This window comes from Macaca mulatta, chromosome 6 (assembly GCF_049350105.2).
Source record: "Macaca mulatta isolate MMU2019108-1 chromosome 6, T2T-MMU8v2.0, whole genome shotgun sequence".
Lineage (NCBI taxonomy): Eukaryota > Metazoa > Chordata > Mammalia > Primates > Cercopithecidae > Macaca > Macaca mulatta.
In genome coordinates this window covers 81,916,241-81,930,777 of record NC_133411.1, presented here as the reverse complement: position 1 = coordinate 81,930,777, position 14,537 = coordinate 81,916,241, and the positions used below count along the sequence as shown (strand labels likewise).

Genomic DNA, 14,537 nt, shown 5'->3' with positions numbered 1-14,537 from the left:
CAAGCAATCCTCCTGCCTTGCCCTCCCAAAGTGCTGAGATTAGGGGTGTGAACCATTGCACCTGGCCAAAACAACATCTTAAGATTTCCAACAACTGGAATTAAAAAAAAACATGTTTGATTATATAATTATTTTTAGAAGGAATAAAACAAAGCATAACCTCCTTGGAGACTTTTTTATGTAATGAATTATATTTAAAAGCCAAATTTAATACACAATATCCTTCACTACCATTCATATCAAATACAGAAACAAAGTCAAAAGGGGTATCTTATGGTTTATGCTTATGAACATTAAAACTCCAATCAGACTGAGAGATAAACTCCACATACCTAGCTGACTCTCTTTATCTATTTTAGATACCTCTATCTTTTACTTCAAAGGAAAATAAATGGTTTTAGGTATTAAAATATTCACATTAAGCCAGGTGCGGTGGCTCATGCCCATATCCCCAACACTTTGGGAGGCTGAGGCAGGTGGATCACTTGAGGCCAGGAGTTCGAGACCAGCCTGGCCAACATGGCAAAACACGTCTCTACTAAAAATACAAAAATTAGCTGGGTGTGGTGTTGCACATCTGTAATCCCAGCTACTCAGGAGGCTGAGGCATGAGAATCACTTAAACCTGGGAGGCGGAGGTTGCAGTGAGCCAAGATGGCACCACTGCACTCCAGCCTGGGCAACAGAGCAAGACTGTCTCCAAAAAAAAAAAAAAAAAAAGTCACATTAAATCAGAAGTTTATCTCCAACTGTTTAAATTATCATTTTAAAATACCATGAAAAATATTGAAAAAGAAAAGAAATAAGGAGACAAACCAAACAAAAGGGCACCAAATGGGACAAAGAATGACTGGATAACGCTTAATTTACATAGCAAAAATCTTATTAATTAGGTGCTGAGGGTATTGTTTTCTAAGACAGAAAAATGTCCCCTCTCATTTCCTTTTCTGAAAATAAGAGCTTCCTAAATTTTGTTTTTGCTGAAGTCAAAGCAGTAGTAAAAGTGATTTCTCTTTTACAATACTGTCAGTGGTTTCTTCCCTTTTTTCTTTTTTTTTTTTTTTTTTGAGACGGAGTCTTGCTCTGTAGCCCGGGCTGGAGTGCAGTGACCGGATCTCAGCTCACTGCAAGCTCCGCCTCCCGGGTTTGCGCCATTCTCCTGCCTCAGCCTCCGGAGTAGCTGGGACTACAGGCGCCCGCCACCTCGCCCGCCTAGTTTTTTTTAAAGAGACGGAGTCTCGCCCTTCCCTTTTCAAGATAGAGCCAACCTCTCTAAAGTTGAACAAAAATGAAATAGATAAAAATAGAAAATACGAAATTCTATAAAGGTTGGTTATATTTACTATGAAAGCTAAAAACAGGCATATATAAATGGTAACTAATGTTTTCCAACAATTTACCATTTGCCAAGCAGATACTAAGTGCTTAGGAAGCATCCTCTCATTGCTACTCATGATTACTCATTAGTTTAGATATTTCATTAAAGTATCTTTAACACATAAGGAAATTGAGGTTAGAGAATTTGTATAATTCGCCCATGATCACAAGAGGTACTCAGGCTGAAACTCAAATCCAGATTCTGTCTCTGAAGCCCGCATTCTTAATCAGTATGCCAAATATACAACTACGCCTAAGATGCCAGTTTTATCTTCATTCTCAAAAGATATTTTCATCAGATTTAGAATTGAATCGACAGTTTTTTTTTTTCTTTCAGTACTTTAAAGATGTTGCTCCACTGTTTTCTAGCCTCCATTATTTCTGCTAAGGCCATGATCACTGAAATTGTTGTTCCTCTATGTATGTTTTCCCTTTTTGAGACAGTTGTGGCCATTATGATTGTTTCTTCTTCTTCCTTTAATCTCTCTCTCATCTCCCTTTGGAGGTTCAATTACCTGTTACTCCTGTTATTACTCCTTTGCTATTGTTCCACAGGTACCTGAGTTTCCTTTTCTGTTGTTTTTTTTTAATCTTTTCCCTTACTCTTCTTCATATTGGTTATTTTGTATTGCTATCTTCAAACTGACAGACCAATTCCTCTGTCATTTCCATTCTGCTATTAAGTCCATCTAGTAACATCATTTTGATTTCAGATACTGTATTTCTTAGTTCTACAGTTTCCATTTGATTTTTTATATTATCTTTTTTGCTGAGATTTCCTTTCTTTTTAGTGATACAAACATATTTCTTTACTTCATTAAGCACAGTTTTAATAGTTGGGTTAAAGTCTTTGTCAGATAGTTCCAACATCTGGATCATCTTGGGGTTATCATCTATTGACTTGTCTTTTCTTTGAAAATAGTTCACATTTCCCTGGCTCATATATCAAGTAATTGTATCCTGGATATTGTAAATGCTATGTTGTAAGAACTCTGGATTCTGGTTAATCTTTCTGAAGAGTGTTAATATTTTTGTTTTAGCAGGCAAATAAACCCTAACTGAAAACTCTCTATGTCTGGTGAGGAGAGAGACTCAGATCTCAGTTCAGATTGCTTTCAATTTGCCCTGGGCATGCATGTAGACTATGCCAGTCAGAAAGTCAGGTGAAGCTTTTATATGGCATTTAGAATTTCCATTCTCTGGCTCTCTCTTCTCTTGGGTTCCTTCCCTACTCTTTGGTAGCACTGGCCCCCTTTCCCTGGTTCTTTTGGACAGAATAATGAGGGGCTTCCTAGTGGAACATTAGTTGTGCCATACTGTGTCTGCCCTCAAGGCAAAGCTGCAAAGAATGAGAATCTCACTCTGTAAGGGATGCTTTGTCAAAGTTTGATACCTTCCAAAATCTATCTGCTTTTTGTTCCAGACCCCACAAGTAACTGATGTTTGTATTTTTTTTCTAGGTTTTCAGTCATGTGCAGCTTACTTCTCCCTACTGGAAGAAGAAGTTTCTCAAAAATTTAAAAGCAAATAAACTTATACATAATTTACTTCATATTCCTAAAGTACTAAAATAACTTTTGCTCTCCAAAGTGCAGCTATTCCACATGTTTAAACAGATGTTTGCTGACAGCACTGACTTCTCCAAGATCCAAAGCGAGGAGAGCAGTCAATTAAACTCCAGTCTCTTCTAAAATTTTAATCCTAGGTTGGTTTCAGATGGGTTAACACAGTCATTCAACCCTCAAGTATTTAAGGGAGGCACCTGGAACTGACTCAGTTCCTAGATTTAAACCTGTTCAGTGAACTGTCCACCCCTATCTTCAAAGTACAGAGATAAAACAGGTTCTCGTATTCTCTATGAGAACCTCCTCCTATTCCTGCTTCCTCTTATCTGCCCTTTTTACAATCTGAAAGGTTTTTTTTTTTTTTTTTTGAGATGGAGTCTCACTCTTGTCACCCAGGCTGGAATGCAGTGGCGCAATCTTGGCTCATTGAAACCTCCACCTCCTGGTTTCAAGTGATTCTCCTGCCTCAGCCTCCTGAGTAGCTGGGATTACAGGCGCCCGAAAGCACACCCAGCTAATTTTTGTATTTTTATTAGAGACAGGGTTTCACCATGTTGGTCAGGGTGGTCTTGAACTCCTGACCACAGGTAATCTGCCTGCCTCGGCCCGCAAAGTGCTGGGATTACAGTTTTAAGCCATGGCGCCCAGCCTACAATCTTAAAGTTTTATCTGTCTCTGACATGCAACATAGATGCCTTCCTCACCTCCCCAGAATCCTCATTATGCATATTTTAAATTGTTTTCTAGTTTTCAAAAAACACTCTTTAGTGAAAAACAAAAAAGCAAAAACAAACAAACAAAAAAAACAACCAAGGCTTTCCAAGGCTTTAAAAATTCCCAGGCCTTCTTTCAAGAACATAACCTACAAAACCTACCTTGAATCATGTACCTGTTTAACTTAATCACAAAACAGTTTGGGTTCTCATTCCACAATAAAACTAGCAATAATCCCTAGAAAGAAGCAAAGGTCTTTGTTTGCAGAAAGCCTTTGTATCTGGAGTTTACAGGTATTTCTTAACTTTACACATCTTTTCACATATCTGCATGAGGGCTACGGTAAATATTACTGCATATTAGTCATTGATCCCCTTGACTTTACTTTGGTTCTTGGTAATTCTCTTAGATTGCAATTTACACAGTATGGTTCTACTACGAACTGATTTCTATGGTGTGATCTACATGACAGACATACCTTTTTTATATGGAAACCTGAAAAATGATTTTAATATTTTAGGTATTTCTAACTAAAATGACATTTAGATATCCCAATGGATAAGTATTTAATAAATACACTCATATATAATATTTTCTATTTTGTAATGCAAAAAAATTTACTAGATTGGACAAAGATAAATCAACTAGCAGTATATTACGATGTGCTTTGACCTTTAAGATAAAGAGTATCTTATTTAGGCAAATTATTCTTATTTTGTAATGAATTACAACAGCTAACCCTGAGATGGGGAAGGAAATATAAACCAACTCAGGTTTGGTTGTAAAATAAAATTGAAGAATGTAGTTACACTAGCCCTTATATACCACCAGGGTCTTTTATTTCTGAGTTTCTTCTTTGAGCAACTTTATTTGTAAACATTAATATATCATATTTCTTAGAAGTTTTCCAAAGAAAAAAGGATTCTTTTTTTTTTTTAAAGAATAAAACTGATTCTATCCTACAATTACTATCTGAATGTATTCATCCTCTTTATTAATTTAAAATGCATAACAGAATCTTAGGGATCCTGTTTTTCCTATGCTCTGTATTTTAGTATTTCATCATCCTAGGGTTTATTTAACCATTACTCATGAATTATTTCTTGGGAGATATGCTAAAAATAAAATAATTAAAAAATAAAATGGAATCACCTAAAAAGATGATCCAATAGGAAATCATTTTTATATCATATTTCAGCTCTCATATTGTTTTCCACAGTATAACATCTTTGAAAGCAGAAAAGCATAGAAACCTCATTTTTGCAGTCTTCTTTTCAGTGGCTTTTATTAACACCATTAAGAGTTCTGAAACCAGTTTTGGGTTCCAAACGGTAAGTAGAAGTAAGCTGGCTTCATTCCCTCACTAGCGAAAACCAAAAACAAATATATGGTGCTGAGATTATTGCTAGCAATATCCCATAACTCAATTTGTAGATCAAACGGTTCCAAGGGACACAAAAAAGTGAAAAAAACTCCAAGCAGCCATAAAAAGAATCAGAATTCAGTATCTATGACACCCCTTCCCACAACCTGCCTGACACCAAGTATGTGGAAAATTTCCCTGACTCACAGTGTCTAAACTGGAAAAAGTGAGACTGAAGTAGACAACCAGTTTCCCTCACCATCTTGGGGTCCTGGTGGCCCATGGGGTCGCTGACTCAACCCATGGGAAGCATCATAAGTATGCAAAGGGAAAGATAGCCCTGAGGACACTCAGAGACAGAGGGGGAAGGGAGGACTATCACTCCCAGTCTTGGAAACTCTGCTCTTTTAACTTAGTCAAAGGAGACACCAAATCAGAGTACTTGTTCGGCAGGACCACTAGGCAGGAGGTACGTTCCACAGGTCCCCTGGGTACAAACCCCTAGCCAGCCTTTCTACACTGCTGAGATATCACCTTCGGGACCTCCTCAAATCCTAACAGGCAGCAATCTGATCCTTTACTAGGCTAGAGGCAAACCTGGAATCAAGGCTCCATCTAGTGCCAAAAAAGAGGCAGAGTGACGTAGCAGAAAAAAAAAAAAAAGAAAAAGAAAGAAATTCAACAGGTAAGTTACAAAGAATCTCTAAGCAAACATGTCCAATAAAAACCAAACTAGTCAGAGAAGTCTAAAATAAGCAAATAATGTTTCAGTGCAAAGACACAGATTTACATCCAAAAGAAACAACAGCAAACCATGATCTCCTCAAATGGACAAAGCAAGGAACCAGTGACTAACCCTAATGAGACAGTGATTCGTGAACTCTTGGACCATGAATACAAAATAGTGATTTTATGGAAACTCGGTGACATCCAAAATAACACAAAAAATAAATTTAGAAATGTATCAGAGAAAATTATCAGAGTTTGAAACAATAAAAAATCAAACAAATCTTGGTGGAACTGAGAAATATGTTTGCTGAACTAAAAAAATCATTAGAGGCTCTCAACAACATAGTGGATCAATCAGAAAAAACAATCAGTGAGCTAGAAGACAGGCTATTTTAAAACACATAGATGAGGAAAAAAAATAATAAAAAGGAATGAAGATTGCCTAGAAGATACAGAAAATCACCTCAAAAGAGCAAATCTAAGAATTACTGGTATTCAAGGAGCTAAGCAAGAGCAGGAGTAGAAAGTTTATTCAAAAAAATAAAGCCTCCCAAAATCTAAGAAAAATTATCAATATTCAGGCCAGAGAACACCAAACAGATTTGACCTAAATAAAACTACCCCAAGGCATGTAATAATCAAACTCTCAAATGTCAAGGACAAAGAGAGGATCTTAACAGTAGCAAGTTAAAAGAAGCAAGTAACATATAAAGGAGCTTCAATTTGTTTGGCAACAGACTCCTCAATGGGAACCAAATAAGCCAGGAGGGAGTGCGGATGACATTTTCAAAGTGCTGAAAGAAAAAACTGCCATTCAAGAATATTATATTCAGCAAATCTATCCTTCAACTACAAAAAAAGAAAGATAGACTTTCCTAGACAAACAAGCACTGAGAAAATTCACCATCACCAGACTCATTTTACAAGAAATACTAAAGGGAGCTCTTCAATCTCAGAGAAAAAAAAATGTGCAAAAAGAAAACATTTAAAGGTATAAAACCCACTGCTAGTCTATTACAGGCACTGTGGTTCATGCCTGTAATACGAGCTACCTAGAAAGCTGAGTCAACAGAGGACTGACTGAGGCTAGGAGTTTAAGACTATCCTGGGCAACATCATAAGACCTTATCTCTAAAAAAATTTCTTTTTTCTAATTACCTGAGCATGGTGGCAAATGCCTATCGTCCCAGATACTTAGGAGGCTAAGTTGGGAGAATCATTTGAGCCAGGAGTTCAAGACTACAGTGAGCTATGATTATGTCACTGCACTCCAGCCTGGGTGAAGAGGCAAGACCCTGTCTCTGAAAACAAAAATAAAATAAATGCACTGGTAAAAGTAAGTACACAGACAAACCCAGGATATTCTAATACTATAATTGTTGTTGGTCCTCTCATAATTCTAGTATGAAGTCTAAAAGACAAACTTGTTAAAAACAATAGTAGCTACAGCAACCTGTTAAGAGATAGGCAATATAAAAATAGGTAAGTTGAGACAATAAAAAGTCAAAATTTAGGGGCGATGAAGCTAAAGTGTAGAAGTTTTTAAGTTTCTTTCTTTGTTAGTTTCTATTTTTTTCTTCGTTATCTAAGATAAGTTTTCATTGTTTTAAAATAACTTGTCATAACTCTAAAACTTTTTAATAAACCTCATGGTAACCACAGTGCAAAAACCTATAATAGATACACTAAAAATAAACGGCAATTAATTAAAACATACTATCAGAGAAAATCACTTAACCACAAAAGAACACACAAAGGAAAAGAGAGAAGTACAAAAGAACCAGAAAACAAGCAACAAAATGGCAATAATAAGTTCTTACTTACCAATATTAACACTGAATGTAAATGAACTCAAGTCTCCAATTAGAAGACACAGAGTAGCTGACTGGATAAAGAAGAAAGACCAAATCATACAATGCCCACAAGAAATCCACTTCACCTACAAAGACACATATAACACTGTAAGTGAAGGAATGGAAAAAGATATTCCACGCAAGGGGAAACCAGAAAAGAACAGGAATAGTTAACACATCAAATAAAATATGACTATAAGTCAAAGACTCCAAAAAGTGACCAAGAAGGTCACTATATTATGATAAACAGGTCAATTCAGCAAAAGGATATAACAATTAATAATATCTAAGCACCCAATACCAGAATACTCAAGTCTATAAAGCAAATATTGAGAGACACAAAGGGAGAGAGAGAGTACAATATAATAATAGTAGGGAGACTTCAACACCCTACTCTCAGGAAAGGACAAATCATACAGACAAAGAATCAACAAAGAAACAGGGGAGTTAAACTAGACCAAATAGGCCTAATTGACAAAAAAAATCTCACCCAACTGCTGCAGAACAGACAACCTTTTCATCAGCATATGGAACATTCTCCAGAACAGACCACATCTTAGGCCACAAAACAAGTCTCAACAAAGTCAATGAAGTAGAAATCATATCACATATCTTTTGTAACCACAATGGAAAAAAACTTGAAATCATTAACAAGAGGAACCTCGGAAACAATACAAAAAATTAATTAATTAATTGTTTGATTTAATTTCAAGCAAGTTCAAATCAAATGACTTGTTCCTGGCAGGGCAAGGTGGCTCATGCCTATAATCCCAGCACTTCGAGAGGTCAAGGCGGAAGGACCTTGTTTGAAGCCAAGTGTTTGAGTACCAGCCTGGGAAGCACAACAATACCTGGGTTGGCTGGGCTTGGTGGTGTGTGCCTAACGTCTTAGCTACTCAGGAGGCTGAGGCAGGAGCATCCCCTGAGCCAAGGAGATTGAAGATGCAGTGCATCATGATCACACCACTGCACTCCAACCTAGGTGACAAAGTGAGACCCTGTCTCTATTTAAGAAGGGAATTTAAAAATATTCTGAATCAAATGACAATGGAAATACAAAATACCAAAATCTATGGGATACAGCAAAAGTAGCAGTACTAAGAGAGAAGTTTACAATAATAAATGTCTACATCAAAAAAGGAGAAAAATTTCAAATAAATAACCTAACAATGCATCTCAAAAACTAGAAAAGCAAGAACAATCCAAACTCAAAATTAGTAGAAGAAAATAAATAATAAAGGTAAGAACAGCAGTAAATAAAATTGAGACTAAAAAATATAGATCAACAAAAGTTTTTTTCAAAAGATGAAATTGACAAAACTTTAGACAAAGAAAAGAAAGAAAATTCAAATAAATAAAAACAGAAATGAAAAAGTAGACATAACAACTGAGACCACAGATATACAAAGAATCTTTATATACTGTTATGAGCAACTATATGCCAACAAATTGGAATAGCTAGAAGAAATGGATAAATTCCTGGACACTTACAACCTACCAAGATTGAAACAGGAATAAACTGAAAACCTGAACAGACCAGTAAGTAACAAGATGGAAGCTGCAATAAAAAGTCTTTCATTAAAGAAAAGCCTGGAACCTGATGGCTTCGCTGCTGAATTCTACCCAACATTTCGAGAAAAACTAATATCACTTCTACTCAAACTCTCCACCCCACAAAAATAAAAATAAAAATAAAAAAAATCAAAGAGGGAATACTTCCAAACTAATTCTACAAGGCCAGCATTACCCTGATATCAAAACCAAATAAGGACACAACAAAAAAAGAAAACTATAGGCCAATATTACTGATGAACATACATGCAAAAATTCTCAACAAAATACTAGCTAATCACATTAATAAGATCCTTCACCATGATCAAGTGGGATTCATCCAAGGGATGCAAGGACAGTTCAACATATTCAAATCAATAAACATGATACATCACATTAACAGAATCAAGAACAAAAAACATACGACCATTTTCATAGACACTGAAAAAGTATTGGACAAATTCATCATCTCTTTATGATAAAAACCCTCAGCCAACTGGAATAGCAGGAACATAATCCCAGATAATAAAGGCCACATATGATAAAACCACAGCTAGCATCATCCTGAATGGGGAAATATTGAAAGCCTTTCCTCTAAGATCTGGAACAAGACAAGGATGCCCACCTTCACCACTGTTACCTAACATAATACTGAAAGCCTTGGTCACAGCAATCAGACAAGAGAAAGAAATAAAGGGCATCTAAATTGCAAAGGAAGGACTCAAGTTATCTTTGTTGGTAGGCAACATAATCTTATATTTACAAAACCCCTAAAGACTCCACCAAAAAGTTGTTAAGAACTGATAAACAAATTCAGTAAAGTTTCAGGATACAAAATTAACATACAAAAGTCAGTACAGACATTTTTTATTTAGATTGCTTTCTTGATTTCTTTTTCATATTGTTTGCTGCTAAAGTATAACATTTATAATAGTTACAAATAATATAAAATACCTAGGAATTACCTTAAGTGAAAGATTTATAAAAGAAAACTACAAAACACTGATGAAGAAAATTGAAGACACAAATAGAAGGAAAGATATTCCAAGCTTGTGGAATTGGAAGAATATTGTTAAAATGACAATACTACCCAAAACAATTTTCAGATTCAATGCAATCTCTATCAAAATACCAGTGACATTCTTCACAGAAATAGAAAAAGAATCCTAAAATGTATATAAAACCACAAAAGACTCTGAATAGCCAAAGCAGTCCTAAGGGAAAAGAACATAGCTGGGGGCATTACACTATCTGACTTCGAAATATACTACAAAGCTATAGTAAACAAATGACCATAATACTGGCAAGAAAATAGACACATGGACAAATGGAACAGAATAGAGAACCCAGATATAAATCCACACATTTACAACCAATAATTTTTGACAAAGCAATCAAGAACATATCATGGTAAAAGAATAGTCTCTTCAATAAATGGTGCGGGGAAAACTGGATAACCAGATGCAGAAGAATGAGACTATCTCTCAGATATTTCTTCCTCATCTCTTTTTGATTTTTGATACAAAAATCAAATCAAAATGGATTAGAAACCTAAATCTAAGATCTGAAACTATGAAACTACTAGAAAAACATATTTGGGAAATACTCCAGTACATAGGTCTGGCCAAATGCTGTTTTTTTGTTTTTTCGTTTTTTTTTTTTTTTTGGAGACAGGGTCTCTGTCACCTGGCTTTGAATGCAGTGGCGCAATCACAGCTTTCTATAGCCTTGACCTTCTGGGCTCAAGCGATCCTCCCACCTCAGCCTCCTGAGTAGCTGGGACCACAGGTGTGTGCGACCACAGGTGTGTGCTACCACATCCAGCTAATTTTATTTATTCATTTAACTTTATTTATTTTTAAACTTTTTAAACTTTTAATTTTTAAAATTTTTAATTTAATTTTATTTTTAATTTTTAAACTTTTAAAATTCTTTTTGCGAAAGTAGGGTCTCCCTGTGTTGTCCAGGCTGGTCTCAAACTCCTGGGGTCAAGCAATCCTGTGCCTCAGCCTCCCAAAGGGCTGGGATTATAGGCATGAGGCACAACTCCTGGCCTGGCCAAAGACTTCTCTGTGTAAGACCGCAAAAACACTGACAACCAAAGCAAATGTAGACAAATTAGATTATATCAAGCTAAAAAGCTTCTTCATGGCAGAGTGAATCATCAAGAAAGTGAAGGGACAGCCCACAGAACAGGAGAAAACGTTTGCAAACTATCCATCTGACAAGGGATTAATAACCAGAATACATAAGGAGCTCAAACAACTCAATAAAAGAAAAATAATTCGATTTAAAAATGGGCAAAATAGACATTTCTCAAAAGAAGGCATACTAATGGCCAAGAGTTAAATTAAAAAAATGTTCAACATCACTAATCATCATAGAAATGCAATTTAAAACCACAATGAGGTATCATCTTACCCCAGTCAAAATGGCTTAAAAATTTTTTTAAAGTATTATTATAATAGAGACGAGGTCTCACTATGTTGCCTAGGCTGGTTTTGAACTCCTGAGCAGCTCAAGTGATCCTCCCACCTCAGCCACCCAGAATGCTAGGATTACAGGCATGAGTCACCATGGGCAGCCTAAAATGGCTTTTATTAAAAAGATAGGGAATAATGGATGGTGGCAAGGATGTGGAGAAAGGGGAACCCTGCTACACTGTTGGTGGGAATGTAAATTAGTACAGTCACTATGGAATACAGTATGGAGGTTCCTCAGAAAACTTAAAATAGAACTACTATATGATCTAGCAATTCTACTACTAGATATATATCCAAAAGGGAAATCAATATATTGAAGAGCTATCTGACCTCACATGTTTATTACAGCAGTAGTCACAATAGCTAAATTATGGAATCAACCATCAATGGATGAATGGATAAAGAAAATGTGGTCTATATACACAATGGAATTTAGCCATAGAGAAAAGAATATCGGGCCTGGCATGTTGGCTCATGTCAAATCTCAACACTTTGGGAGGCCAAGGCAGGAGGACTGCTTAAGGCCTCCCTATTTCAAGAATAAATGGAATAAAAATTTGAGTTTGCTATATTTTTATTTTTATTATAATTTCTAATAAAGTTGTTTTTCCGCTATCCCTTTATTGCTGCTTCTCAGGACTATTCATAAAATGACCAAAAATATAAAAAATAAAATGATAGTAAATGACAATGACTATTTTTCTTGATAATACTAAATGTTAAAATCAACACGTTATTCCTTTTAGCAGCAACACAAGACAAGGTGATAGTTGCAAGAGGCTCCAGAGATCATTTAAATTATTTATGGGTAATTGGAACATATACTTGCTAGTACACACTAGCAAGAAAAGAATTGTAAACTGGCTCTTATGTTATTGTACCTTAAAAATGTATGTGGGTGAATTTTCTTTTAAGAAAACCGTTAAACTAAAGAAAAACTATGTAACACACCTAGAACGTAATCTATCTGGCTCTGACAGATTCTCAAATGTTTAATCATTTAAAATAATTTGGGATAATAGTGTTTTGGAATTTTTTTTTTTTTTTTTTTGAGACAGGGTCTCACTTTGTCACCTACACTGGAGTACACTAGCACGATCACAGCTCACTATAGCCTCAAACCTCTGGGGTCAAGCTAGCCTGTCGCCTCAGCACCCTGAGCAGCTAGGACTACAGGTATGTACCATTATGCCTGAGTGACAATCTAAAATCAATTCTATACGTATTAAAAGTTATGTATTACAAGCGTCTAAGGTCCAAAGCCTGGACTAGACTATTCACTAGCGATGATCTGGGCAATTTACTTAACTTCTTTGAATGTTAATTTCCTCATGTGTAAAATAAGAATAATGTCTACCTTGCAGGATTTTTGTGACGAGTGAATAAATCAAATGAACCTAAAACAATGTTTGACATTTTGTAGGCCTTTAGCAAATGACACTTGCTACTTACAAAAAGCTATGATGTTATTTGATTCTTTGGTCTCTGACTGATTTTAATCACGTTAGTGATTTTTTTCTTGGGCCCTGTTAATGGCAGTTCCTACAACTTCCCTTCAATTATCAACCAGGCTAAACTTATTTCATTCATCGGTTATTATTTACTGAAAACCTCCTACGTCACAGGCAATTTAAAATCTTTATTCACTTTCTACACATAATTATTGTCAGAATACCTAGACAGTAAAATGCTAGAAAACAATGACTCTACAGAAATGGTTTATATTTTACTTTTATAGTATCTCAGATGATCATATAGCAAGATCTTAATAAAGATCTTAAACAGGGATAAACTATATTTTCATAAGCTATCACCATAGCAACATGTATGCTCTATAGAAATATTTTTTCAACTTATTTGACTAAGAAGAAAAAGATTTGAAATTATAGAAGTGAAACAATAAAAGGGTTAGAAAAAAACAAGAAGCAAAACACGTTTACAAAATAACTATCATGAGGATTCTACTGATACATAAGATACCACCACACTGCTTTATATAGTATGCCTTTAAAATATTAATAAAATAATTTCTCAATCTAACAGGAAAAGCAATTCAAAAGCTAAGCAAAATAAAAACGAAAGAAAGAACATGTGTACATGCCAAGAGTGGGCACTAATACTGTTCATCAGTGTACTGTACTGTGTGATTTTTAGACTAAAAGGTTTTTCAATGTTATAGTGAAGCCTATGAAATACCAACTACCCTAACAAGTTTTTATCCCATAAACCAAACAGATATGAGTAAAAGATAAGGGAATATATTTTTCAATTTCATTGAATAGTAAGAATATTTCTCCTTGAAACATTCCTCGCCTGGCTCTCATTTGTACAACAGGAAACAGAATAAAAAGGGTGGCCTACACACCCTTTGAAATTCCATTTCTGAAATCACTGTCTTATTCTCGAATGTTAGAACTTTTTGTGGGATCTGACATATTCTCAAGTAGCTGTGAAGTGCATTAAGGTATCAATGAGTACCCCCATCTACCTCTTCCCTCCCACTTTTCCAAAAATACAGCTGCCTTTGGAACCTTAAATGGTAAAAATCAACAGATAAAGGAGTCTTAGACAGATATGCTAAGTCACCTTAAGGATCAAAGCTGCAGAATAAGACATGGCAGTATGAGCATAATACAGTAATAATTGACATTAGTAAAAGAATTCATCAATATAAATGGAGTGTGGATGGTCAGAAAAGGAAGTAAAAGAAAGCAAGATACATATTGGCAATGCCTACTTAAATATCCACTGCCACGATAGAGATAACCTAGCTTCATGCTACCAAACATTTAGAATCGTAATTAATCCCCCATTGAGGAAGTAAAAAATAGGAAACTGGGATATGGGAAAAGGTCATCAAGCCTAGATTTGAAACCAGGATATAAAGAGCTGGAATTACAGG

The 14,537-nt window shown here is 35.5% G+C and overlaps 1 protein-coding gene across 6 annotated transcripts in view; it reads right to left on the bottom strand.

The window, feature by feature from the left end:
• POLK (DNA polymerase kappa) overlaps positions 1 to 14,537 on the bottom strand; it is an 88,558-nt gene that overhangs the window by 72,945 nt on the left and 1,076 nt on the right. For 2 of the 6 annotated variants that reach the window (XM_078004881.1, XM_078004884.1), the window contains exon 2: positions 7,573 to 7,687. The exons of the other annotated variants lie outside the window; for them this stretch is intronic. The gene's annotated coding sequence lies outside the window, so the exon portion shown is untranslated. The remainder of the gene's footprint in view (positions 1 to 7,572; positions 7,688 to 14,537) is intronic. 6 annotated transcript variants of the gene reach the window in all.